We start from the raw sequence: 21,262 nt of genomic DNA, 5'->3' as shown, positions 1-21,262 counted from the left end.
ACTACGGGAGCATGTTACTTCTTATGAGGAGTAGGGTGTGACATGACTGGTGCATGCTTACAGTGTGGATCTACTGAACATCAGATCAAGAATTGTCCGAAGAGGACTACTACAGTTGCTCCAACATAAGCTGACAGACCTGCTCCTGCACCACAAAGGGGTAGGAAGCCCGGTAAATCTGAGGCAGCTGGTCCATCACTGAGGCCTACATCCGAGTCAGCTGAGAGGCCAGAGACTAGAATACCTACCAGGGCCTATGCCATCAGAGCTCAGGAGGAGATTGATTTCCTGCTCCTGCACCACAAAGGACAGATTTCCTGTGCAATGTTATCTCAGCCACAGTTGCAAGAAGATTGATGAGAAAAGGCTGTGAAGCTTACCTAGTACACGTGGTTGATACTAGGCAGGCTAAGCCAAACCTGTGTGATATACCCACAGTAAGAGACTTCCCAAATGTATTTCCTGAAGAGTTGCCTAGTTTACCACCAGAAAGAGAAGTCGAGTTTGCTATTGAGGTAATGCCGGGTACAGCACCCATTTCTATTGCTCCTTATAGGATGGCACCCACTGAATTGAAGGAGTTGAAAATTCAGTTGTAGGAGTTGCTCGATAAGGGGTTCATACGCCCCAGTGTGTCACCATGGGGAGCTCCAGTGCTGTTTATGAAGAAGAAGGATGGAACTTTGAGATTGTGTATTGATTACCGACAGTTGAACAAGGTAACTATGAAGAATAAATATCCATTGCCCAGAATTGATGATCTGTTTGATCAGTTGAAGGGAGCTGGTGTATTTTCAAAAATTGATCTCAAATCAGGGTATCATCAGTTGAGGGTAAAGGATGCAGATGTATCAAAAACTGCATTCAGAACCCGGTATGGGCATTATGAATTTTTAGTGATGCCATTTGGGTTAAAAAATGCACCAGCAGCATTTATGAACCTTATGAACCGTATCTTCCATCCATACTTAGATCGGTTTATAGTGGTCTTTATTGATGATATTTTGGTGTACTCCAAGACCAAGGAAGAACATGATGAACAATTGAGGATTATTCTGCAAACCCTGCGAGAAAAGAAGCTGTATGCTAAGCTATCCAAGTGTGACTTCTGGATGAGTGAAATCTCCTTTCTTGGACACATAGTATCAGCTGAGGGGATTAGAGTGGATCCCAAAAAGATAGAAGCAGTGATGGAATGGAAGCCTCCTAAAAATACAACTGAGATTAGAAGTTTCTTGGGGCTAGCTGGGTACTACAAAAGATTTGTGATGGGGTTCTCTCTTATAGCTACTCCAATGACCAAGTTGTTGCACAAGAATGTGAAATTTGGCTGGAATGACAAGTGCCAAGCCAGTTTTGAGAGGCTGAAGGCTATGTTGATAGAAGCACTAGTGTTAACATAGCCAGTGGCGGGAAAAGACTTTGTGGTCTGTCGCAAGGTATTTTGCAGTCGCCTGGACGAACACTCACCGAAGTGGAAAAGAGTGAGGAGTCACCACTTTAATTTTGAGGGAAATTAAAGAAAACCATTTGTGAAAATAAATTAAAATGAAACCACTTCAAAAATAGAGATTCTAGGTTCGAGGTCTGTAAACGAGTGGGGAAGGTGTTAGGCACCCCACCTCGTCCCTCAATGAGGGTGAGCATATTTAACCTTACGCTCTTTATTAAAATTGATAGTTAAGGGGGGGGGGGGTTAGGATGAAGATGTTAATCCCTTTGATAAAAGGGAATATTCAATTTTTCACTAATTCGGGTTACCCAGATACATAAATAAATGAGACGACCCTTAGTGAGTTGGTGTTGCGTATCAGTCTTATTTAGGGGGTTACTTCGCGTATTGTACTGTCTTAGTTTGATTTTTGAGAAAATCCAGGTAAAAGCTTTTCCGATCTCTAGGGATACTCTATTTAAAGTTTGGATGATGGATCTCGGATAAGAACTCTCCTCCGATCTCCACATATTTATTAAAATTTTGGTTGAGAATCGGATAAGAACTCTCCTCCGATCTCTTTAAATGATTATTAAAAGTTTTGATTGAAGATCGGATAAGAACTCTCCTCCGATCTGCCTTCGGGAGGATCGGGATAGGCTAACCCCGAACAGTCTCGATGATATACTGACCCAAACTATGAGCCTGAGTGTGGAGAGTTTGGTGAACCAACATATCATCAGGGAAAAGGCTCATCATTTAAAGCAGGAGATCCAGAAGGTGGGTCAGGAAGCCGCTTCCCTCCGATCCCAACTTTCATCCGCCCAAAACTACATAGCTAAAATTGAGGGGCGGATGAAATTCTACGAGGATAAACTGGCCGAGCAAGCTCATGTTCTTGAAGAGGTTTGGGCACTCCGAGCCGTTGATATCGCTCGCCTCACTGAGGAACTGAAAGCAAAAGAAGAAGAGGCAGTGACAAGGGAGGCCGGCGCTTATGTGAACGCCCATGGGGATCTCTTGGCCGAGCTCAGGAAGCATTATCCGGAGGAGGACTTTTCCTGGATGGTGGACCTGGCTCCCCAAGACGAAGAGGATAGCGAGGAGGATGCTGAAGGTGATAGAGGGGGTGAACAAAATGTAGAACAGGCTGGGGGTGATCCTCCAGCCGAATGACTTGTATATATTTTAATTTGAAATAAAATGAAGTTCCTTTTTTGTTCCATGACTGGATGAGATCGAAAAGTATCTAAGTTGCATAAGCGCCTGATTGTCTGAACATATTAAAATAACTTGAATGCGATTATTAATCTATGTATGAGAGATCGGTAAAACATTGTAAACATGAGATCGGCTAAAACCGAGAACAAACACTGAACGGAACTTTAGATTATTAAAATTGGAAACCTGATCTGAACACTTAAGATCGGAAGCACCATTAAGCCGGGTTAAAACCTTAACTTTATTGAACAACTATCTATAATATTTATGAAAAGGGGATCAGATGGCATGAAGACCTAATGTTGGTTCAATTTCGTTTGACAAGGGATCGGATGTGTGATTGACTGGCCAGGAAACTTGGTAATTGATTTGAGAGATCGGTAAGGATGGAGATTTGGTACTGGTTTGATTTCTTATAAAGAGAGATCGGAAATGTGATTAGTTGGCAAAGAGACTTGACTTTGGTTTGCTCCCAAGGAAGAGAGATCGGAAATAAATTGAATGACAAGGAGGCTCGGTGCTGGGGGTCGATTTCAAGGTCTATTGATTTCAGGGATCGGCCAAAATATGGTGTCGATAGCTGCCCCTCTTTACATAATTTCTATTGAAGGGAAAAATTTCCTGTGTAGGAATTATGTAAAGATTCAGACCCATATTTTGGGCGATTGGGTATTAAAATGTTAAGACTCAAAATCAAGGTTAGGAAACTAAAACCGACTTAGGTCAGCGACCCCAGGGTTGGTAACAAGAATTCAAATGCTGAAAAACTAAAATTAACCCAGATCAAAGAACCATAAATTTAAACGTTAAAAATTAAAATCAACTTGGATCAAGGAACTAGAGGTTGATGACAGAAATTTAAATGCTGGAAAATTAAAATCAACTTAGATCAAGGAACCAAAGGTTGATAACAAAAATTTAAATGCAGGAAAATTAAAATCAACTTAGATCAAGGAACCAGAGGTTGATAATAGAAACTTAAATGCGGGAAAATTAAAATCAACTTAGATTAAGGAACCAGAGGTTGATAACAGAAATTTAAATGTTGGAAAATTAAAATCAACTTAGATCAAGGAACTAGAGGTTGATAACAGAAATTTAAATGCGAGAAATTAAAAATTAACTTAGATCAAGGAACCAGAGGTTGATAACAGAAATTTAAATGCTGGAAAATTAAAATCAACTTAGATCAAGGAACCAGAGGTTGATAACAGAAATTTAAATGCGGGAAAATTAAAATCAACTTAGATCAAGGAACCAGAGATTGATAACAGAAATTTAAATGCTAGAAATTAAAAATCAACTTAGATCAAGGAACTAGAGGTTGATAACAGAAATTTAAATGCGAGAATTAAAAAATCAACTTGGATCAAGGAACCAGAGGTTGATAACAGAAATTTAAATGCGAGAAATAAAAAATCAACTTAGATTAAGGAACCAGAGGTTGATAACAGAAATTTAAATGCTGGAAATTAAAAAATCAACTTCAATAAAGGAGCCAGAGGTTGATAACAGAAATTTAAATGCTGGAAATTAAAAATCAACTTAGATCAAGGAACTAGAGGTTGATAACAGGAACTTAAATGCTGGAAAATTAAAATCAACTTAGATCAAGGATCCAGAGGTTGATAACAGGAATTTAAATGCTGGAAAATTAAAATCAACTTAGATCAAGGATCCAGAGGTTTATAACAGGAATTTAAATGCTGGAAAATTAAAATCAACTTGGATCAAGGAACCAGAGGTTGATAACAGGAATTTAAATGCTAAAAATTAAAAATCAACTTAGATCAAGGAACCAGAGGTTGATAACAGAAATTTAAATGCGAGAAATTAAAATCAACTTGGATCAAGGAACCAGAGGTTGATAACAGAAATTTAAATGCGAGAAATTACAATACTCATAAAGTAAGCCTAACCTGATACAAGAAGTTCTTCCGTGACAAAGTGTACTTAACAGGATCCCGAAGGTCAACGATTAATGGAGGACGAGTTACAAGACTTGTCCTACAACTTCCCTTTCCTTACTTCCCCGGATGCCCATTTTCTGTTCTCGACTTTCTTTTTGTTTTGCGGAAAGTACCGTTGCGGGTTTTCACTTTCCCTTCCGTCCATCCAGCTAGAAGCGCCCTTTCGGGTTTTCACCCCTTTTTTTTTTTTTGTGCTATCGATCATCCCCTGCAAGTTTCTTAGCAAAGTACACGAGGTTATCAATATCCAAACCCTAATCTTATAACAAAATTTTAACAAATTAATAGCGCATAGAAAACAACATTAAAATGCGAAGAAGATAGATCGAAGTGAAAGGATGACTTTATTATGGCTTTGTTATGGCTAAGGAATAAAAGGCACAGTTTCAAAGAAAAATAGGATACAAGGATAAATCTCACAAATTTCTTGTAGTTAACTTTGAAGTCTCTTAACTGCAATTATTTCAAGTATTCTACTGACGAGGATTCATGTCGCAATGATTTATTTTCCTTCCCTGGTCCCATATCTTCTTCCTTATTTCTCCATTTTCTTGTTCTAAGGGCGCCCTTTGGGGTTTTCACCCTTAGATTTTTTTTTTTTTACTCGCTCTTTCAGGTTTTCACCCCTCACTCACTTTACAGAAAGTGCCCTTTCGGGTTTTCACCCCTACCCCCCCCCCCCTTTTTTTTTTAGGCATAATATCTCAGGACAGTGTCGGCATTCACGGGTCTTAGGAATTCTTCACCATCCATATGGGACAAGATTAGGGTCCCACCAGAAAACACCCTTTTGACCACATAAGGTCCTTCATATGTTGGTGCCCATTTACCCCGGGCATCATTTTGATTCGGAAGCACCATTTTCAGGACTAGATCCCCGAGTTGAAATTCACGTGGGTGAGCGCCTTTGTTAAATGCCCGAGCCATTCTTCTCTAGTATAACTGCCCATGACATGCTGCCGCTAGCCTTTTCTCGTATAGCAAATTAATTGGTTGAACCTTTACTGGATCCACTCCGACTCATCAATCCCTGATTCCTTCAAAATTCTTAAGGAAGGAATTTCCACTTCAATAGGTAATACAGCTTCCATCCCATAAACTAGTGAGTATGGGGTTGCCCCAGTTGACGTCCCTACAGAAGTCCAGTATACGCAAGGGCATAAGGAAGCATGTCATGCTAATCTCTATAGGTGACTGTCATTTTCCGAATTATTCTCTTGAGATTTTTGTTTGCAGCTTCCACTGCTCCATTCATCTGGGGACGGTATGGTGAGGAATTGAGATGTCGGATCTTGTATTGCTCACATAATCTTTGGATCTTTGGACCATTCGAATTCTTGGCATTGTCAGTGATGATCTCACTGGGGAGGCCGTATCGGCAGATAATATTATTTCGGAGGAACTTGAGAAATGTGTTCTGTGTGATGTGGGCATATGATGTCACTTTGACCCATTTAGAAAAATGGTCAATAGCTACCAAGATAAATCTATGCCCATTGGATGCCTTGGGGTTGATGGGGCCAATCACATCTATGCCCCACATTACGAAAGGCCATGGTGAGACAAGGTTGAACAATTGGTAAGGCGAGACATTTATCAGATCCACGTAGATCTGACATTTGTGACACTTTCGAAAGTATTCAGTGCAATCCTTCTCCATAGTAGTCTAGAAGTATCCCCGTCGCAAGATTTGCTTAGCCATCATATGCCCATTAGCATGGGTAGCACAGTTCCCCTCATGAGTTTTGAAAAGGATTCTCTTTGCTTCTTTTGCATCCACACATCTCAACAATTCGCCGTTGGAGCTCCTTTTGTATAGAATTTCTCCACTGGGGAAGTACCCCAAAGCTAATCTCCGAATCATTCTTCTTTCATTTCTACTTGCCCCTGGAGGGAATTCTCTAGTTTTGATGTAGACCTGGATATCATGATACCAAGGTTTACCATCAGTTTCTTCTTCGATCATAAAATAGTATGCTGGCTCACTCCTTGTTTCGATCTGTAGTTCTTGAGTCGTCTGCCCTTCTTCTATTTGGGCCATGACAGCCAGGGTGGCTAAGGCATCCGCGAATTGGTTTTTGTCCCGACTGAGGTGAGTGAAAGAAATTTCTTCAAATTTCTTGATCAATTCCAGTAGGTACTTCTGGTATGGGATTAACTTCGGATCCTTGGTTTGCGATTCACCCTTGACTTGATAAATGATCAAGGCTGAATCTCCATATACCTCCAACTTCCTGACTTTCATTTCGATGGCGGCCTATAAACCCATTACACAAACTTTGTATTTTGTGACATTATTGGTACATTCAAACCTTAACTTGATGGCTATTGGGAAGTGTTTCCCATCGGGTGATAACAGTACTGCCCCAATTCCATTACCAGACAAATTAACAGCTTCGTCAAAATACATTTCCCACACATCAGCTGGCTCTTTTTCTTCGCTGTCGACTTCATTAACATGCTTATTAGGGAATTCAAAATCCAAGGCTTCATAATCATGGATTGGGTTTTCTGCTAAAAGATCAGCGATTACGCAACCCTTTACTACCTTTCGGGTCATGTAGACAATGTCATATTGAGAGAGTATGACCTGCCATTTAGCTATCCTTCTCGGCACGAATGGGATTTCGAATACATACTTAATAGGATCCATCCTAGAGATGAGCCATGTCTTATGATTCAACATGTAGTGTTTAAATTGATTTGCCGCTCAGGCTAATGCGCAACAAGTTTTCTCTAGGAAAGAGTACCTTGACTCACAATCATTGAACTTCTTACTCAAATAGTAGATGGCTCTTTCCTTTCGACCAGTGTCATCATGCTGCCCCAAAACACATCCCATTGAATTCTGTTGGACAGCCATGTATAAAATCAATGGTCTTCCCGCCACTGGAGGAACCAATATCGGCGAGTTTAACAGATACTGCTTAATTTTCTCGAAAGCCTCTTGGCAAACTAAATCCCATTGAGCGGTGTTGTTCTTTCGGAGTAGTCTAAAGATAGGCTCAGCCTTAGCAGTGAGGTTGGAAATAAATCTCAAAATGTAGTTCAGCTATCCCAGGAAACTGCGCACCTCCCTTTCTGTCTTTGGGGATGGCATCTCTTGAATAGCTCGAACTTTGTCTAAATCTACTTCTATTCCCTTCTCACTCACTATGAATCCCAACAACTTCCTAGATTTAGCTCTGAACACACATTTGGCAGGGTTCAATTTTAGCTGATACTTCCTGAGTCTCTCGAATACTTTTCTTAGCACCTGCACATGGCTTTCTCCTTCCCTAGATTTGATGATCATATCATCCACGTACACCTATACTTCTTTGCGCATCATATCGTGGAATAATGTGACCATAGCATGTTGGTAGGTAGCGCCTGCATTCTTTAAGCCAAATGGCATGACCCGATAACAGAATACCCCTTACTGAGTGACAAAAGCGGTTTTCTCCTTATCCTGTTCATCCATGAGGATTTGATTGTACCCGGATGCTCCATTGATACATGAACATCTGCCCAATCCTGCGGCATTATCTACTAGCACGTCTATATGCGAGAGAGAGAAATCATCCTTTAGGCTTGCTTTATTAAGATCCTTGTAATCAACGCACACTCTGACTCTTCCTTCTTTCTTCATTACCGGGACAATGTTAGCTATCCATTGAGGACATTTGACTACTTCTAGAAACCCAGCATCATACTGCTTTTTGACTTCATCCCTGACTTTGAGCAGCGTGTAAGGGTTCATTCTTCTCAGCTTCTACTTTATCAGGATTGTTCCGGGAATTAGGGGAATCTTGTGTGTCACAATCTGGGGGTCTAAGCTGGTCATATCGTCATAGCTCCATGAAAATACATCCAGGAATTCTTTGAGCAGACTGACCATATCTTCTAATTCTGCACTCTCCACAACTTTAAGTTCTCTTTTTATTTCTTCTGTGCCAAAATTCACAGTGTGCGTTTCGTCCCTGTAAGGTACCAGGGAAGGTTCATCTCTTTCATCCGTTTCTTCTATGAGTTCCTTCTCAGAATCACTTGAAGTAATGGTAGTTATGGGGATTTCAAAATTAACCAGAGGAATTTCTGAGTCTATTGGATTATTAGGCGTTAATTGATGAATGGTCCTGAAAAAATGAAAGTGGAATATATTACGAAAATGGCAAAACAAGGAAAAGAGAATTGGATGTAAAAATGTGCTATTAATCCATTAATATTTGCATCATAAGAAAAGGGTCCATTTACAGTACTACACTTGTCACCATGGACAAAATGATCAAGTGTTGATAACCAAAAGTACTTTACTCGAAATTGAGTACAGGAATGTCCTCTGCCGTCCAATTGTCCAGTTCTTGCCCTTCAGCTATTGGCGAGACTAGAGCCTCATACAAGGAATCGAGATGGATGACATTAATGGATGGTTCATTGGGTGATTCTTCAGTTTCCGCCGGATTTTCAATAACCGGTTTGGTGAAGACCTCTGTGATTTTTGGGACTACCTTCATTTTCTCGATCTTCTGATCAAATCTCTGAACCTGAAGCATACTTCTCATCCAGAATTGTCCATCCATGAGGGCGTCTTCCTCATAACCCAAACCGCAACGACCAACCTTTTGGATAGCTGGTATAGGTTCGAAAATCCCCTGTAATGTAGCGCTTAACCCCTTGCCCATCTCATACCCATTCTTCAGCATCACCTTCGCTACCATAGCCGTAGCCCCTTTATCCCTCAGGATAGTTTCTTGCAACTCTAGAGCTTGAAAAGAGCTTTCCAATGATTCCTCAGCTGCTTCCACATAAGGAAGTGATTGCGGCTTGGTGACCAGCATGGCTTCCTCACCTTTCATAGTGATGATTTTGCCGTCCATAATGTATTTGATCTTCTGGTGTAAAGTCAAAGGAATGGCATTTGCTGAATGGATCCAAGGCCTCCCCAGCAACATAGTGTATGCAGGTTCAATGTTCATCACTTGGAACGTGACGTTGAAGGTGCATGCACCGATTTGGAGTGGCAAGTCAATGTCTCCCAGTACCTCCCTCCTTGTGCCGTCAAAAGGTCTTACCACCATAGCACTTTGACGTATGTTTGACCGGTCGATCGGTAGCCTAGCCAAAGTGGCATTAGGCAAGACGTTGAATGCGGATCCATTGTCAATGAGGACCTTGGCAACTATGCAACCTTTACACTTTACTGTCACATGCAGAGCCTTAGTGTGCTTTAGGCCTGCCGGGTCTATCTGTTCTTTTGAAAAAGTGACAAAGCTGGATGCCTGAATTTGTCCCACTATTTTCTCAAATTGCCCCAGTGTGATGTCAGAGTTAATGAAGGCCTTTCCCAGGATCTTCTGCAAGGCTTGATGGTGCACCTCTGAGCTCAGAATCAGCAATAATAGTGAAATTCGAGCAGATGTCTTTCTTAACTGTTCAACAATGTCATACTCACTTTGCTTCATTATTTGAAGCAACAGCTCCTCCTCTTCATTTGATCTGGCAGGTCCTCCTTTCTCCACTTTCTCAACCTCATCTTCTGTATTCTCTTGGTGCTCTCCCATTTTTACTTTCCTTCTCTTCTTTTCTTTCTCTTCACCCCCGTAACATCTCCCATTTCGGGTTATAAATTCAACCTGTTGCTCAAGTGGGGAGGATTTTGTGGTAGTGATGGGCTGGGGGTTTGATTGGTGAGTAGCAATACCAGAAGGTCTAGCGTAAGTCATCTTGAAGTGCTCGTGAGGAGCGAAGCACGGTTTAGGGGGTACTGAAGGTGAGGCAAGGCTAGGAGCCAGTGTACTGCTCGATGCTCCTTAGGTGAAGACTTGGAAATCATAGTTTCAGGGTACAGCACGAGTGTTTGTAACTGGGAGCTGGGACGGGGTTCGGATGATTGTTACTGGTGGTGATGATGTTGGGATAGAGAAGGTCTTTTTGTGATTAGAGGCATTTTAGCTGAATCAGGCTGCATTTACTCCACCCTCCATTTTCGACCTTGCTTGGCATCTTAAGACCTTGAGGGACAGTAGGTTCTAGACCTCTTGTTTGAACTCCTCACAATTTTGCAGCTCGTGGTCAGCTGCTCCTCCATAATAGGGGCATTCTGCATTATTTTTAGGCTCTGGTGTTTGAGGGTAGAGATAACCTTCCCTCACTGCCATTGTAAAGATTTCCTCAAAGTGAGGAATCAGTTGATCTATTTCCAAAGTTGACCCTTCTCCTTCTGAATCTATCATATTCACGCCACTGCCCGTGCCGTGATTGGGCAATGGGTTTGAGGTGACATTGGGAAGGGAGCCATTCCCTTCGATTTTTAACTATCCGTTTTCTGATTAGGGCGTGTACTCTCCCTCTGAGTACCCCACAATTATCAGTAGAGTGCCCTTGTGCCCCTCTATAATACTCACACCGGGTACTGGCATCATACCACCTGGGGTATGGTGGCTGAATTGGGTCAAGGGGAATCAGCACTATTTGATTTATACTGACGAGGTATCAGTATATTTTGCTAAGTGGCAGGGGAAGAGGTGGATCAGAATTTCTTGGTGGTCTCGGGTTATTTTGAGGTGGTCTTAGTTGAGTAGGTTGAGGAGGTGGTCTAGGCTGGTAGTTTGTCGGTGGTGGATACTGTGGGCGTAGGTGAGGATAATTTGGGAAAGGGGGTGGAATGTTTGCAATGGTTTGGCCATGAGGGGGAGGATATGGCCGGTAGTTATTTGGAGGTAATGAAGATTGGGTGTTCTGTCGGGTGATGGAATGCACATCACCCTCTTTCTTCTTGCCAAAACTGGCAGTTTTCTTTACAGGATTCTCAGTCAACTCCTGCAGTCATCCCATTCTTAAGTTAGCTTCTATCCTCTCACCAGCTTGGATGATGTCTGAGAAGCTATTGGAAGTGTTTCCAATCATTAGATTGAAGTATGGAGCCTTCAATGTCTCAATGAACAGAGAGCATAGTTCATTGTCAGTCACCGGAGGATATACTTCTGCCGCTTTCTCTCTCCACCTTTGGGCATATTCTTTGAAGCTTTCTCTTTCCTTCTGTATCAGGTTTTGGAGGTCTCTCCTTGTGGGGGCCACGTCATAGTTGAACTTGTATTGTTTGAAGAAAGCGTCAGCCAGATCTTTCCAGGAGCATAATTTGCTCTTGTCCAACTGAATACACCATCTCAAGGCTGCCCCGGAGAGACTCTCGTGAAAGAAGTGAACCAATAGTCTATCGTCTTCCGTCAGGGCAGATATTTTAGCGATATAAGTGGCCAAGTGAATGTGAGGGTCTGAATTCCCGGTGTATTTGTCGAAGTCTGGGACCTTAAACTTAGGCGGCACCACCACATCAGGCACCAATCTCAGTGATGCCACATCAACTGAACCATACTTGTTCAGTCCCTCTATTGCTCTTAATCTCTCTTCTAGAGCAGACAGCTTCTCATTTTCTCTCGTCTTATTCTCCCCTCCTACTGCATGAAATAATCCCCCAGTTGGGAAATGAGAGGCAGAATGAACAGGAGGGATCAGGATTAAAGGGTATGGCTCTGCATTTGGGACAGTCGGGTAATGGGAGAAAGGTGGATCATTATTCAGGGGAGTCGGATTGACGGTGATTGTTAGATCCGGGATAGGTGGCTGAAAGGTGAAAGAGGTTGAAGCATGATGAGAATCAACCGTTGTAGGAGGTGGGGGAGGTAGTGGTAAGTTAGGCTCTGAAGCAGGCTTATTATGAGACATCTTTCTCATTAGTCTCATGAGCTCTGAGACCTGGTTTTTCAATTCGGATACTTGTCCTTGTAGGTTCTGGACTTGTTCCTGGTCTTCCATTAACCTTCTTGTTCGTGACCTCATTAAGTACACTCGTCTAGGTTGAACTGCGTGTCTGGTCAGGCTTGCTTTGTTTGAAGCAATGTTAATTTCTATAGGAAGTAAAAAACTTTTAGTGAATTTTGAATTTTGTTAAAAATTAAAAGGGTCCTGGTTTGGAAAAAGGATATGGTGGCATCTGAGAGCCAAGAATGAAATCTGCAGAAGAATAATTGCATCAATTTTATCATGGCATCGTTCGATAGTCTGATAGTGAATGACTGGATTGAATGCACATCCATGATACCTGTCCATATGGTGCATCCAATTTTTCCTATGGGAGTCATACTATTCATTCACAATTTTGCTAAACAATGGCCCAAAAGTTGTTCCATTAATTGAATAATTCATACATGGCATTCTTTACATTGGTCTAGGCTCAGGGAGGTTCTTTATAATGTAATAACATTTCCTGAGATATTCATATAGCCTCTCTTCTTGTCTGGCGGGGTTAAATACCCTCAGGGCATACTCGGATTCAGGTAATAGTTCTTGTTTCCCTTGTGCTATCATTCTCTCCAGCTGGTCAACATTTTCTTTTAGCTCTTGATAGAGAGTGGCTTGTCTTTCTTTTTCCTTCCTTTCTTTAGCACATTCTCTCAGGATATCATTGATAAGCTATGCTTGCTCCTTTAGTTCAAGCTTCTTCTTTTTGCTTTCTTGTTTATACTCTTCTATGAGTATCCCCTGGTATTTCATTTTCTCTTAGAGCTTGCCATTCTGTACTTCTGCTTCTTTTATTGCAGCTTGGAGAGAGCTCTTTTCCCTTTCCCATTGTGTTTCTTGCTCTTCAAACCCTATCTTTTTGGTCTTTATGTCTTCCCTGAGCCTTTTTACTTTTCTTTTGAGTATCTGCTATTGGTCCTCTAACTGTTTTATTTGTTCTTATAATTGCGAGTTTTCGGTATTCGCCTTTTGTAGAGAGTCGGCCAACCGAGCGCTAGCTTCTTCTAAAAGGATGTTTTGACGGGGGTCGCTGTCTTCGAATTCGGTTGGATCTGCAGTTAAGTGTCCTTGATCCCTGCCAGCCCTCCATTTAAGATAATCGCACGTGACACTCGGACCTTTAGGCGACCTTTCCATCATAGTGATGTTTTCCCAGGATTTACGTGCTACTTTCAATTCTTCTTCATTTTCGAGCTCATGATAGAAATGGCCTCGGTGGTATTCTTCAATACTGATTGCGGACTAGGTTGAACCGAACTATCTCATTACTAATGCTGGGATGTAATTTGTGTGTTCGGTCACTCCAATTAGAGACACTGAACAATTACTCCCTGTGCTGAACAAAATGGGTTGACCCGACGTCCACAATTTCTTCCAACAGTAGTCATGGCTGTTGAAACTCAGAATCTGTTCTCGCCACTGCAGCTCATCCTTTGGGCTGATTACTAATCTGGTCATCTTTTTGATAAGAGGTTGGTCAAGATACCAAGTTAACCCCTTTGTCTCTACAGAGCACATGTGACTGATGATCCAGAGGTGCAACAATTGAGAACAACACTTGATGGACCCCTTGCCTTATTGTCGACAGTAAGTAAGGGTTAATAAAGTCTCTGCAAGAATTGCCGGTATTGGATTGACCTTCTGCTTTTCTACTGCTCAGAATATCTCCACAATGCTGCAGGTTATAATTCTCGGAGGCCTAGGGAACAATATCAAGCCATAGATCCCCAAAGCAAGTGCCAATGAAGCTTGCTCCCATTATTCATTATGGATGTATTGATCTAACCACTTCTTGAGGTAAGTCCAATACAATCCATGCATGTTCCTTTGACAGTTTCCCTCGCCTTTGCTTCTTCCGGGGGAATCCCCAACATGTGTGTGAACCGTTTCCAGGTCTGCCTATGATCAAGGTGTAGGTAGATCCGATTCTGCACCACATAAGGAATTTAAAGCAATGCCTGATATTCTTCCATAGTGGGGGTAGTGTCGATATCATTGAAGGAAAACACCCCATACTTGGGATTCCAAACTGACAGCATGGCCTTCAATACTAGGACTTAGACTTTGACTCGCATCAAGGGCGCAATCCTTCGATATTTTTCCTCAAATTGTGCTTTGACCTGAACAAGAAACGACCTCCAACTACTGGATAAACCTTTGAGGCAGGTGCTTTTGACTTCGACTTTGCTCAGATCCAAAGGGGTAACAAGTTGGCATCTGCCCTAATGACATCACTTCGTGGAGGTACTGAACCCTGAGGCGATTCAGACCACGGTTTAGCATGCTGTTTCGGTCTAGGAATTTCTTCTGCCGACTGACTCGAGGATGCCATGTTAAAAATGATGCTTATTCTTTTACAGACCTTAATTCGGTGATGCCTGTAGGGAAAATTTGTTAGCAGGACAAATTTGGGTAATTTTTGAATTATACTGTTGGCAGGGTAACACCTACACATTTATCAAAGTAGGAAAGTGTGTAGGTCCTCCTAACAGTATGATCCAAGATTACCCTTAAAAATAAGAACATAAGAAAACACAAACAAAATAGGGTGAGAGCAAGCATGTCCCTTTTGTCCTAAAATAAGGAGAGTCCTGATACCGGGTAGGTGCTACCTAACTGGATAGTTCTATCTTATGAGGTAGTTTGCTACGGCTTTCAACTATTGTGATAGTTTAGCTCAAGGTCTAAATTTCTAAAAGCCACTGGTTCCCGAATTGCCCTTGCTGTAAACAGTAGAGCCCCATTCTACCACCATGATACTAACGGGAGAGTTCCATGGGTATCACAGTAAATAGAACGAGTTTCAATCTGAGCAGAAGCCTTCACGGATACTAACAGGGTAAAACCCACGGGTACCGCTACATGACTCCCTCCTATTTTCCTAGAGGATGAGAAAGCCCGGGTATAGGGCTGAAGTGTGTGAGGACTTTGTGTGAGTGTTCAGTGTGTGAAGGGACACCTTTACCTCTTCCCAATACGGGGACTTTTTTTCTTTTTTTAGACGAAGAGTGCTGTAGGAGATAAGGCAATCAAGACAAGCAAAACTGTTAGCAAAAATAATAATAATTAACATATGGAATTTTGTAAATTAAGCCCAGCTAACTATGGTTTGAGCTTAAAATTAAATCTACTTTTGGACCTCTGAACCGGGGTTAAGGTGAAGGTTTAATATCCCCAGCGGAGTCGCCAAGCTGTCGCAAGGTATTTTGTGGTCGCCTGGATGAACACTCACCGAAGTGGAAAAGAGTGAGGAGTCGCCACTTTAATTTTGAGGGAAATTAAAGAAAACCATTTGTGAAAATAAATTAAAATAAAACCACTTCAAAAACAGAGATTCTAGGTTTGGGGTCCGTAAACGAGTGGGGAAGGTGTTAGGCACCCCACCTCGTCCCTCAATGAAGGTGAGCAAATTTAACCTTACGCTCTTTATTAAAATCAATAGTTTGGGGGGGGGGGGGTTAGGATGAAGATGTTAATCCCTTTGATAAAAGGGAATATTTAATTTTTCACTAATTCGGGTTACCCAGATACACAAACAAATGAGACGACCCTTAGTGAGTTAGTGTTGCGTATCAGACTTATTTAGGGGGTTACTTCGTGTATTGTGCTGTCTTAGTTTGAATTTGAGAAAATCTGGGTAAAAGCTTTTCTGATCTCTGGGGATACTCTATTTAAAGTTTGGATGATGGATCTCGGATAAGAACTCTCCTCTGATCTCCACATATTTATTAAAATTTTGGTTGAGAATCGGATAAGAACTCTCCTCCGATCTCTTTAAATGATTATTAAAAGTTTTGATTGAAGATTGGATAAGAACTCTCCTCCGATCTTTTTTTAATATTTATTAAAACTCTTAATTGAGAATCGGATAAGAACTCTCCCCTGATCTCTTTAAATGATTATTAAAACTTTTGATTAAAGATTGGATAAGAAATCTCCTCCGGTCTTTTTTAAATATTTATTAAAACTTTTAATTGAGAATCGGATAAGAACTCTCCTCCGATCTCTTTAATATTTATTAAAACTTTTAATTGAGAATCGGATAAGAACTCTCCTTCGATCTCTTTAAATATTTATTAAATTTTGGTTGAGAATCGGATAAGAACTCTCCTCCGATCTCTTTTAATATGCAATTTTAGAGTTTTGATAAAGGATCTCGGATAAGAACTCTCCTCCGATCTCCTATTTGGTTTGGATGAGGATCAGGTAAGAACTCTCCCCCGACCTCTTAAACTTTAATTATGTTCATATCGCGCAAGGACCTTAGGCTAAGGGTTTTGGCATCCGGAGACACTGGGAACCCAGATTAAGCTTCTTTTAACTCATTGGTATCTTGTGACTAGATAGGGGAAAGCAAACTTAATTTTTACCGATCTCCTATGTGGTAGCCTTACCAGTACCTTTCGACAAGCCATATTTGCTCCATTTCATTTGCTAGTCTGAAATTCGATTTTACTCTGACTCCCCACCTTACCTAGTCACCTTCTTGAGCTAGTCTAGTGGCTCATCTTTATAATTTTCTCTGATTTATTATCCGAACTTTTATTTAAAGAAACTCTTGTGTTAAGATACAGTTACTAACATTTTATCAAACTACCTATACGCTACCTGTAACCAGAACACCTACATTAAGAGATAATAAAAGACCAAGAACAAATAAATAACATGAACTGATGTATCAAAAGATAAACTCAAGAGAATAACCACCTACGTGGGACCTTTTAACATAAGACAAACTTTAACGAAAATTATGAGCATAAAAAAAAAAAGAAAATAGAGACAAACATTGAATAGGGCAACAGTTTAGACACTCACCTATAGGAAGTTGAACCTATTAAACTAACTATGGAGTCACGAATGTTGCAGAGTTGCGTGCTAATAGTCTAGGGACTAATGTTCGCCTTAGAATGAAGAGTACCAAGTTAAAATGCAGTCAAACCAAGATGACAACAACAGAGTTTGAATGAGGTTGAGCTTGGAAAATGAAAGTGGAAATGAAGGCAGAACTGAAACTAAGAGAGGATATCACAAAGTAATGAATGAACTGAAAATGGAGAGTTTCAGTATTCAATACTTCTTCAAAGAAAATACTTTAGAAAACTGGTTTCTGATGTTTTTCCTGTTTTTGAAAGCTTAAAAATAGCAGAGTAGCAAAACTGAATTAAGTTTCAGAGCCTTTCCACTATAGTTACCACCCTTTTCTTCGTTTTTTTCCCCCTTTTCTCAACAGTTTTCATGCAGGTATTTATAGGGACCGGGTGCTCCCAATGAAGGGTCAGGATTTTCTTTGAGGGAGATGGAAGGTTTGGATTTTAAAGGACATGATCTGATGCTTGGGAATTAAAGAGAATCAGAATGAACAACTGAGTATATTTAATGGGTTACAGGTAGGCAAAGTACGGTAATTCATTAGGTGTACTACGGGAGCATGTTACATCTTATGAGGAGTAGGGTGTGACATGACTGGTGCATGCTTACAGTGTGGATCTATTGAACATCAGATCAAGAATTGTCCGAAGAGGACTACTACAGTTGCTCCAACATAAGCTGACAGACCTGCTCCTGCACCACAAAGGGGTAGGAAGCCCGGTAAATATGAGGCAGCTAGTCCATCACTGAGGCCTACATCCGAGTCAGCTGAGAGGCCAGAGACTAGAATACCTACCAGGGCCTATGCCATCAGAGCTCAGGAGGAGATTGATTTCCTGCTCCTGCACCACAAAGGACAGATTTCCTGTGCAATGTTATCTCAGCCACAGTTGCAAGAAGATTGATGAGAAAAGGCTGTGAAGCTTACCTAGCACACGTGGTTGATACTAGGCAAGCTAAGCCAAACCTGTGTGATATACCCACAGTAAGAGACTTCCCAAATGTATTTCCTGAAGAGTTGCCTGGTTTACCACCAGAAAGAGAAGTCGAGTTTGCTATTGAGGTAATGCCGGGTACAGCACCCATTTCTATTGCTCCTTATAGGATGGCACCCACTGAATTGAAGGAGTTGAAAATTCAGTTGTAGGAGTTGCTCGATAAGGGGTTCATACGCCCCAGTGTGTCACCATGGGGAGCTCCAGTGCTGTTTATGAAGAAGAAGGATGGAACTTTGAGATTGTGTATTGATTACCGACAGTTGAACAAGGTAACTATGAAGAATAAATATCCATTGCCCAGAATTGATGATCTGTTTGATCAGTTGAAGGGAGCCGGTGTATTTTCAAAAATTGATCTCAAATCACGGTATCATCAGTTGAGGGTAAAGGATGCAGATGTATCAAAAACTGCATTCAGAACCCGGTATGGGCATTATGAATTTTTAGTGATGCCATTTGGGTTAAAAAATGCACCAGCAGCATTTATGAACCTTATGAACCGTATCTTCCATCCATACTTAGATCGGTTTATAGTGGTCTTTATTGATGATATTTTGGTGTACTCCAAGACCAAGGAAGAACATGATGAACAATTGAGGATTATTCTGCAAACCCTGTGAGAAAAGAAGCTGTATGCTAAGCTGTCCAAGTGTGACTTCTGGATGAGTGAAATCTCCTTTCTTGGACACATAGTATCAGCTGAGGGGATTAGAGTGGATCCCAAAAAGATAGAAGCAGTGATGGAATGGAAGCCTCCTAAAAATACAACTGAGATTAGAAGTTTCTTGGGGCTAGCTGGGTACTACAAAAGATTTGTGATGGGGTTCTCTCTTATAGCTACTCCAATGACCAAGTTGTTGCACAAGAATGTGAAATTTGGCTGGAATGACAAGTGCCAAGCCAGTTTTGAGAGGCTGAAGGCTATGTTGATAGAAGCACTAGTGTTAACATAGCCAGTGGCGGGAAAAGACTTTGTGGTCTGTCGCAAGGTATTTTGCAGTCGCCTGGACGAACACTCACCGAAGTGGAAAAGAGTGAGGAGTCACCACTTTAATTTTGAGGGAAATTAAAGAAAACCATTTGTGAAAATAAATTAAAATGAAACCACTTCAAAAATAGAGATTCTAGGTTCGAGGTCTGTAAACGAGTGGGGAAGGTGTTAGGCACCCCACCTCGTCCCTCAATGAGGGTGAGCATATTTAACCTTACGCTCTTTATTAAAATTGATAGTTAAGGGGGGGGGGGTTAGGATGAAGATGTTAATCCCTTTGATAAAAGGGAATATTTGATTTTTCACTAATTCGGGTTACCCAGATACATAAATAAATGAGACGACCCTTAGTGAGTTGGTGTTGCGTATCAGTCTTATTTAGGGGGTTACTTCGCGTATTGTACTGTCTTAGTTTGATTTTTGAGAAAATCCAGGTAAAAGCTTTTCCGATCTCTAGGGATACTCTATTTAAAGTTTGGATGATGGATCTCGGATAAGAACTCTCCTCCGATCTCCACATATTTATTAAAATTTTGGTTGAGAATCGGATAAGAACTCTCCTCCGATCTCTTTAAATGATTATTAAAAGTTTTGATTGAAGATCGAATAAGAACTCTCCTCCGATCTGCCTTCGGGAGGATCGGGATAGGCTAACCCCGAACAGTCTCGATGATATACTGACCCAGACTATGAGCCTGAGTGTGGAGAGTTTGGTGAACCAACATATCATCAGGGAAAAGGCTCATCATTTAAAGCAGGAGATCCAGAAGGTGGGTCAGGAAGCCGCTTCCCTCCGATCCCAACTTTCATCCGCCCAAAACTACATAGCTAAAATTGAGGGGCGGATGAAATTCTACGAGGATAAACTGGCCGAGCAAGCTCATGTTCTTGAAGAGGTTTGGGCACTTCGAGCCGTTGATATCGCTCGCCTCACTGAGGAACTGAAAGCAAAAGAAGAAGAGGCAGTGACAAGGAAGGCCGGCGCTTATGTGAACGCCCATGGGGATCTCTTGGCCGAGCTCAGGAAGCATTATCCCGAGGAGGACTTTTCCTGGATGTTGGACCTGGCTCCCCAAGACGAAGAGGATAGCGAGGAGGATGCTGAAGGTGATAGAGGGGGTGAACAAAATGTAGAACAGGCTGGGGGTGATCCTCCAGCCGAATGACTTGTATATATTTTAATTTGAAATAAAATGAAGTTCCTTTTTTGTTCCATGACTGGATGAGATCGGAAAGTATCTAAGTTGCATAAGCGCCTGATTGTCTGAACATATTAAAATAACTTGAATGCGATTATTAATCTATGTATGAGAGATCGGTAAAACATTGTAAACATGAGATCGGCTTAAACCGAGAACAAACACTGAACGGAACTTTAGATTATTAAAATTGGAAACCTGATCTGAACACTTAAGATCGGAAGCACCATTAAGCCGGGTTAAAACCTTAACTTTATTGAACAACTATCTATAATATTTATGAAAAGGGGATCAGATGGCATGAAGACCTAATGTTGGTTCAATTTCGTTTGACAAGGGATCGGATGTGTGATTGACTGGCCAGGAAACTTGGTAATTGATTTGAGAGATCGGTAAGGATGGAGATCTGGTACTGGTTTGATTTCTTATAAAGAGAGATCGGAAATGTGATTAGTTGGCAAAGAGACTTGACTTTGGTTTGCTCCCAAGGAAGAGAGATCGGAAATAAATTGAATGACAAGGAGGCTCGGTGCTGGGGGTCGATTTCAAGGTCTATTGATTTCAGGGATCGGCCAAAATATGGTGTCGATAGCTGCCCCTCTTTACATAATTTCTATTGAAGGGAAAAATTTCCTGTGTAGGAATTATGTAAAGATTCAGACCCATATTTTGGGCGATTGGGTATTAAAATGTTAAGACTCAAAATCAAGGTTAGGAAACTAAAACCGACTTAGGTCAGCGACCCCAGGGTTGGTAACAGGAATTCAAATGCTGAAAAACTAAAATTAACCCAGATCAAA

The sequence above is a fragment of the Hevea brasiliensis genome, chromosome 4, assembly GCF_030052815.1.
Source record: "Hevea brasiliensis isolate MT/VB/25A 57/8 chromosome 4, ASM3005281v1, whole genome shotgun sequence".
Lineage (NCBI taxonomy): Eukaryota > Viridiplantae > Streptophyta > Magnoliopsida > Malpighiales > Euphorbiaceae > Hevea > Hevea brasiliensis.
The sequence above is the reverse complement of the archived record's forward strand: the minus strand, read 5'-3'. Positions refer to the sequence as shown.